The 7,632-nt window shown below is 44.7% G+C and overlaps 1 long non-coding RNA gene across 2 annotated transcripts; it reads left to right on the forward strand.

The window, feature by feature from the left end:
* The first annotated feature begins 3,776 nt into the window (after positions 1-3,776).
* LOC119275899 lies at positions 3,777-6,569 on the forward strand. Of its 2 annotated transcripts, XR_005135952.1 has the most exons (3): positions 3,777-4,211; positions 4,302-4,340; positions 4,515-6,569. It is a non-coding gene; the product is annotated as an uncharacterized LOC119275899 (long non-coding RNA). The 2 variants fall into 2 exon arrangements; XR_005135951.1 differs by having other exon boundaries at positions 4,302-6,569.
* The last annotated feature ends 1,063 nt before the right edge of the window (positions 6,570-7,632 follow it).

The raw sequence follows: 7,632 nt of genomic DNA on the forward strand, positions 1-7,632 counted from the left end.
AACAATTAATATTATATATATTATGAATTCCATTTTCTATCTGTTTTTGTATACTAATTTGAATCTATCTGTTATCATCCACATATACAGAATAGAATACGTATAAACACACATTGAAACAAAATATATAAGAACGGAAACAGAGTACACACATAGAAAAAGAGCAATAAACAAAGCAATAGTATGATTGTTGTGAATACATAGCTATCCACGTCGAAACGACTCAACAAAATAAAACGTGTCTATGAGACCATGACCAGCAGCCCTTGCCTACGGTAGCTCTTGGCTCTGCCTGAACTTGTGCAGGCATTCGTCCAAACGGTCGACACACTCGTGGTACATCTGGAGCACGATCTTGAGCTCCAAGTTGGATATTTCTTCGGAGATCACCACCTCGAGGATGCGATGGCCATGTTCCTCTACTGCGCCCAGGTGGACACCTGGGCCAAGGAGGCGGTCGAGCCTACCGACCATCGCGTTGGCATCGAGCGGGCCGTGGACTAGGCGAACGGCGTGACGCATGCGAACAGAGCGGCGGGCGTCCGGTGCAAGTATGGCGCGGCCGGCCTCTGGTGCAAGTACGATGCAGAGGGCATGTGCCCACTCATGGCGAGGAATGGGGCCACTGACATGACGTGTACCCAGCCGCGACGCCCTGTCGACAGCAGGCAAGCGCCGATGTATCCGCTCTTGCTATGCGGCACGCCGCGCCTCTCGCTCTGTGGTGCTCCAATGCTCTCGCCGTGTGGCGAGCCGTAGCCTGTTGGCGCGGACGCACCTAGCTTGATCTGCAGTGCGCCATTGATCATGTTGTGCAGCGAGCTGCAGCCTCTCGGCGCTGACATGACTATCTTGATCCGCGGCGCTGAAGCGCCATGCGCCAAAGGTCGTCTCAACCCTGGCAATGACGCGCATCATGGCGTTGTCCATCGCGTTGTCGGGGAGCGTAGCAGCCTCGACGGGTCGTGGCGCCTTCTGGTTTTCCTTATCGACGAGGTTGATGGCAGAGGTGGCGCTTTGGTGCATTGGCATGCTTGGAAAAGGTGGATGTGCTACATGTTGTGCTTGTTGCCTCCATGCATCGCGGCGCGCCTAGGTTAATGTGCAATATCGCTAGGTGGCGGGAAACAGGTGAGGAAATGGCAGGAAACGGTGGCGTGTTCATAGAATGCCATCAATTAATGGAAACTTACAATATAAAGGAACATCGAGCTAGCACAAGAAGTAGATAATGATGAGATGAACACGAACCACACTACGGGAACCCATCGGTGATGAATTCATCAATCGCAAACGGTTGTACACTAGCCAGTGTTTTCCCACAACACACACGGCTTATTCCATCACAAACAGGTCGGATGGATCAACTGTATGGCATGTATACACATTGTCAGAAAGTAATGCGGCAAGCCTTCTTTAACATATGTTAAAAAAATAATGACCTTGAGGTTAAATTAGCTGAGGGAATGGGTCATTTTGGTCATTTGAACTGAAATGACCCATCCTATCAGTTAATTTAACATCAACACAACTTCCCGTCCAGTCACCCATCTGATGGCTACTCCAGCCTGAGCACACACTACTACAGGATGCTGCTAACGCGACACTACGATCAGAGACCCTTCGAGAAACTGTGTGCGATGCAATAATCACAAATGATGGTGTCAGAGAACCGTCAAAAATGTGCTAACGTTTGCGATGACGGATGCATTAAACACGGTTCAGATTTTAGTTGCGTGTGCGATGCAGGGTATACGGTTCAGTCCAATTAACTATTTGCGGTGAGGAGTAACAAAAGAAACAGGCAGCCAAATGAAGGCATGTGCGATACACAACATACAGTTCACTCGGATGAACTATTTGTGATTAGGCAACATAAAAGAAACGGTCAGCCAGATCAAGGTGTGTGCGATATACAACATGCAGTTCACTCGGATGAACTGTTTGTGTTGATATAAGAGAATAGAAATGGTTCAGTATAACAAGATGTGTGTGATACGCGGCAAACATGTCTGTAATCAGAAATGTGTGGGAAGACCAATAACAACAAAGACGATTCCTGTTAACAAGCCGTGTGTGTTGTGAGCAAACGGTTGCTGGTATACAATTGTCAGTGATTGGTGAAATCATCACCGACGGGTTCCCTTGTTTAGTCCGTGTGCGATGTGATTTGCTCTGTCTACAGAGCATCAACATATATACTTAAAAAGACAGCATTGCATAACCAAATTAAGCATACAATTAGACAAGCGACTACACAGATAACATTTTCACACACCAAAGTGAGCAATTACATGCATACTAAACTAGGAGAAACGAGGATCTAATCATCTCCTTCTTGTTGCGACGACGCTTGCCATTGCTCTGCTTCTGGCTGGATCCCTGGCCGTTTTGGGGAAGGAGGCACTTCCACATGTCAACGATCCGCCTATACATGTCGTAGCATGTGTACGCCTCCTTGGCCGCGTACACAATGTGAGCTTTGTTGAGATTATCCATCCAGGCCGAGTGCGAGGCACGCTTTTCGTTGTTACAGGAATCCTTCATGTCTCTGTAGTAGGGGTTGATGATGGCCTTGGCAAGGTGAACCAGTGAGTCCTTCTCGTGCTCCTTGCTGCCCCAGATCTTGTATTGGCCCTGGATGTCAACAAGATTCTAGCAGGCGATGCTTGAATTCTTGAACACCTTGACATCGTTGGTGATGTTGATCGTAGCAAACATGTAGTGGGGGTTGTTGACAAACCTGGCGAAACACTCGCAAGGCCTTGTGGCCAGGCAGTAGTGGTAGACGAGGACGTGGTGGCCCACGCACATCTGGGCAATGGTGACCTTGGGATGAGACCCGGCATGAGCACGGGTGTGCTCGATGTCGAACCCGACCACCTTGTACTTCTCATCAGCAAGGAACAGCTTCATGATGCGGATGGCGTCCTCCACCCAGACCAGGTGGTTGGCGCACACCACCGAGAGCTCCTCGAACTTTCGGTGGGTGTCCACCACGACATGGATTGTGAACTGCTTCTCGTCATCGGCAGCAGCTCGGAGCGCCATTGGAGCCGCGCATGATACTGTCTAATAATTTGTCGTGGTGGGTGTGCTACTTGCAATGGTGGGGCGCGATCGAAAGGTTGAAGAGACACAAGGGTTAAATAGCCGCTGTAACAAATGGGGGCCAGCCGGCCTGTAATCATCACGTCTTGTCACGACGTTCATAGCGGAGGATTTCAGTGCACGTTTGACAACACCGCACCGCAGTGAGGATTGCAGTGCACGCTTGACAACACCACACCGCGGTTTAACCACGCGTGGGCTCGAAGAGGTGCCAAATGTATCGTCGGTGAGCCTGTTCCCGCGCTACCGCGCAGTTTACCGCGCAAGCTTCCCGCCCGGCTTGGTTTGCCACGCGTCTGCTAGAAAAGGGACAAATCATGGGCGTTTATTGGCAAAAAGCTTTGTAAAAATGAAGTGTGTGGAACGACTCCGATCGTAAGTTTACCCGTGGATGATGAGGTCAAAGTTACACAGAAGGGTGATGATGAACACTCGAGTGCGATTATTAATTCTGCGCTCTACAGGGCACGAAGAAACCAATTGTGTGCAATCTATCCCTGATAATAAAGCACACACTGAATCTGTGGGTTCACTGTCGAAGCATTTTTAACCAAAGGTCCCTGTGCTTTTTAGAAATCAACCCGCAGCCCTATTAATTTGCTACCAAAAAATAAAAAACGGTTCGCTAAGAAAAAATCCCGTATGCATCTGCCTCCTCTCCTCAACCCGCTCACCGCCGCTACACCTCAACCCGCTCGCCGCCGCGGCTGCACCTCAGCTCGCTCGCCACCCACGCCGCCGCGGCCGCACCTCCCCCAGCCCGCTAGCCGCCCACATCGGCGCCGCCGCTCGCCGCCCTGGCTGCAACCCAACTACCTCCGTCTCCCATCCACGCCTGGATCGACATCTCCTCCAATGGATGCCGCCCCAACCACCTCACCCAACAGGACGCTGGCCCAGCCAACCTCAACAAGCCGTTTCTTGCCCTTGCCCGCCTCTACCTCCTCGATGCAGGACGACTCTGACCCGCATCTGCCTCCTGTTCGTGGACGGCGTTGGAGAACAGCGTTTCTATAGCTCCGCATCGGACGCGAGCGCGGCATGGAGCAGCTGCCTCCTCTCCCGAGACGAGAAAGCCCATAGCCCCCTCAAATAGCATGGTATAATTTTTTCTTATTATTCACCCTGAATCTGGCGTACACATACAGTACATGCTTATGTATTGTCTTAATGATTATCCTATTTTTTAGGATGAACTTGCGTTTTGTGCAATGTCACCAGTTCATGAGGTACAATATGAGTGTATTTTGGAATTGATTCAGAGGCATGTTAATTTTGGAGTAGAGTATATCTTGGAATTGATTCAGATGCATGTTAATTTTGGAGTAGCTTGCATTTTATTCCACAGGAATAAAATTGATATACTCAATTAACAAATTCTTTTTTGATATGTTTGTAATCAGTCAATCATTTAGATAGAATGAGTCTGGACCTCGTGGAGAAACAACAATCGCCGGTAACCTTGAAAGTTTATGTTCAAGGAAGATGTTGGTTAATTTCTTTGAGATGGAGTGGTACAAATGGTTCTATTTTTTTTGCATACTGGATTTGTTCCCCTATGGCTGGCTGCATCATCGTTTTATCCGTGCATGTGCCTGGAGGAGATCATCCTTTCATCCGTGCATGTGCTTGGAGGAGATCCAGGAATGTCCGGCATGAGAAAGCTCAAAGCCGAGTCCTCCACCCAGGCCCTCCTTTGCAAGGTCGGCGAGGACACTGCTCTGTACATGTGCTCCTCTCCCACCCCTCCACTGATTTAATGTGAAATCTAATTGGGAGGTATTGATAAGCACCAATGTATCCTTGGTTTAATTAGTTCCCATGTCTTGAGTTACTTTGATCCTCTTGGTAAGATCAAACCGATGAATACCTTTCAGGTCTATCCGATACGAAGTAAGCGATACAAATGCAAGGATTGCACATAAGTAATTGGATTTGACCCCAGTTAATTTATTGCCTGTTTAACAACGCAGAAAGAAGAGTTGCTACACCGGAACCTAGGCCATGCAGTGATTCATATTTTGGTTGCGCGGCTGTTTCTATGCTGTTCATCCGAGGTAAATTTTAAAATGATGCATTGCTTCACCCTGCTATATCCCGACGCTCTCATAGTTTAATCTATCCGTGTATACACATCTTTCTTGGTGATTGTATTTTTCATGTTGCCTGTCGATGCATCTCGCAACCTAACACGCAGAGCTAGATAAATTGTAGTTATTGTTGTATAACGATTGGTTTTGGTAAAATTTCATGCGTTATATGTTTTTGTGGGTTTTGATAAAACCACTTCTGATCTTCAGAGATATATGTTTGGTACTTGCTCTACACATATATGCCTGGCGCTCCAGCTCGTGCATTCATTTGATCTGACATGACGTACATGTACAGAGCAACTTTGTATAGTGTTGTTAGCTGGTGGTCTATATAATTTAAGGTAATGTATGTGACTTAAGATGATGCATTCATGAATTAAGCATGGATCTTAGATTGCACTGGGACTGCTTCCGAGGATGCAGGTTTCCGATCGTAATATAGACCTTTCAAAACATTATGTATCATGCCTGCACAGTACTTGAAACATAATTACACTGCATATATTTAGCAAATTTGCATACTACTATTGTTTAAGTAAAAAAATGTGAACTTCAAATTATATAGTGGCTTCAGATTATTTTCTCAAAAACCAAGAGATCTTTTGGGGTTTGCAGTAGTCTGGTTTACAAGAGATAGCCACATGTCTTTATAAATTTAAATTGTGAGCAAAACATAGTGGAACAGAACTGAAGCTATTTCCTTCAGTATCGTCTATGTCTACTTGACGTTTCCATAGAAGCTAATGTAACTATCCCGCAACCTGAAAATACCGTATGATGTCCAGAGAAGATTTCTGCTTAGATGTGAATGGTTCTACTGCTGTTCTAAGTGATTTCTTGAAGTTCTTCCTATTTTCCCATATCATCTGCAAGCTGACCAAATTAATCCTTATTTGTTTGCCAGGTTTGTCAAACATCGCTTCATGTTGTAGTGCATTTTTTCCTTTCAAAATCCATTTTATGCCATTTGGATTTATAACTGTCAGTTTATTATTTGTGGAGAACAGGAGATAAGGAAAAGGGGAGGGGAAAAACAGTAATTCTAGCAACTGGCGTTTGTTCCGTACCAAAGCTCGGGAGTTCATTCTATTGTGTGCATCAGAAGTCTATACATATGAGTTGGCACTCGGAGAGTGACATAGATTTTCTTGATGTTATGATTTTTTTTATCTACTATTACTTGAATCTTTCTTACCTGAGTTTTTTTTCTTGGAGTTCTTCCTGTTTCCCATATCATCTGCTCTATATAAGCTGCTCCATAAAATTAAGTACGCGCATCCTCCTTTATTGGCCAAGTTTGTTCTATTATACTAATCTGAAGTCTGTACAAAGGACTTGGGACGGAGTGAAGCAGATTTGCTTGAAGTTTTGAATTATTTACCGAAGTAGGGTTTGCATATTATACTATCCTAGATTACATGGCTAAGCAACTCAATTATACTGGTAATACTTTGAAATGGTTGTCTGTTCTGCCGGAGTACTCATATGCCATATTAATTTCTGAGGAACAATTTATAAATTTCGTCATCTCTAAAAATATTCAAATAAAAGCAGTCACAGTTTGTATTTAGTATTTACACTTGAATAATGGATGTTTCGATCACCAAATTTAAACTAATGCTTTTAGAATAAGTTGTGGCGTTTAAGCTTGTGTGTAGTCCATTACTGAATGTATATATAAAAATATTGGCACGTCTATTTCTTTAAGTGCAACCAATGAACAGTTTCATTTGATTTGAATTAAAAAGGTTGGATGCATATTAACTATACTCATTATAGGTATTATGTTACCAGTGGCTTGATTTGAACATCGTAATTTTATTACCCCGTTGCAACGTACGGGCCCTTTTGCTAGTAATGTCCAAGATCGCAGTTGAGTTAGCTATACAGATCGTGTGCTGTGAGATCGACAACGTAAACAGATTCGAGAATGGTTAATAAAATCAAATCTAAGACCATTGCATATTAAGTTCAAAATAGTGCTACCAATATACACATCTTATACGATGCCATTTCAACGATTATACCACAAAGGCTCGAAATATTACAAGGTTCAAATTCCAGAGTTATATGGCTCAAATTTGAAGATTACAAGGTTCAAACTGATATTAGAAATAAAATCCAGCTCATCAGCTGCAAACGCTCGTGCTTATCTACTGAACATGGATATTAGAGAGGTTCAAACTAATATTGCCACTTCTAAGTCCGGTTTCAAAACCTCACAACTTTTGTGAAGGGGCCAGCCATTGAGAAGTCATGTATGGGGTTGACACGATGAGTTTCAATTACTCTATCATCTGAAGTTCCAAAATGAAATTCAGCAGTTTTGGAGCCTATTCCATTCTGCCGCAGGCACGAGCGCTGATCAACAAACCATTCATTTTACCAAAGTAAATGTAGGGCAAACCTCATTACCTTCAGCACCCTC

The sequence above is a fragment of the Triticum dicoccoides genome, chromosome 3B (genome assembly GCF_002162155.2).
Source record: "Triticum dicoccoides isolate Atlit2015 ecotype Zavitan chromosome 3B, WEW_v2.0, whole genome shotgun sequence".
Lineage (NCBI taxonomy): Eukaryota > Viridiplantae > Streptophyta > Magnoliopsida > Poales > Poaceae > Triticum > Triticum dicoccoides.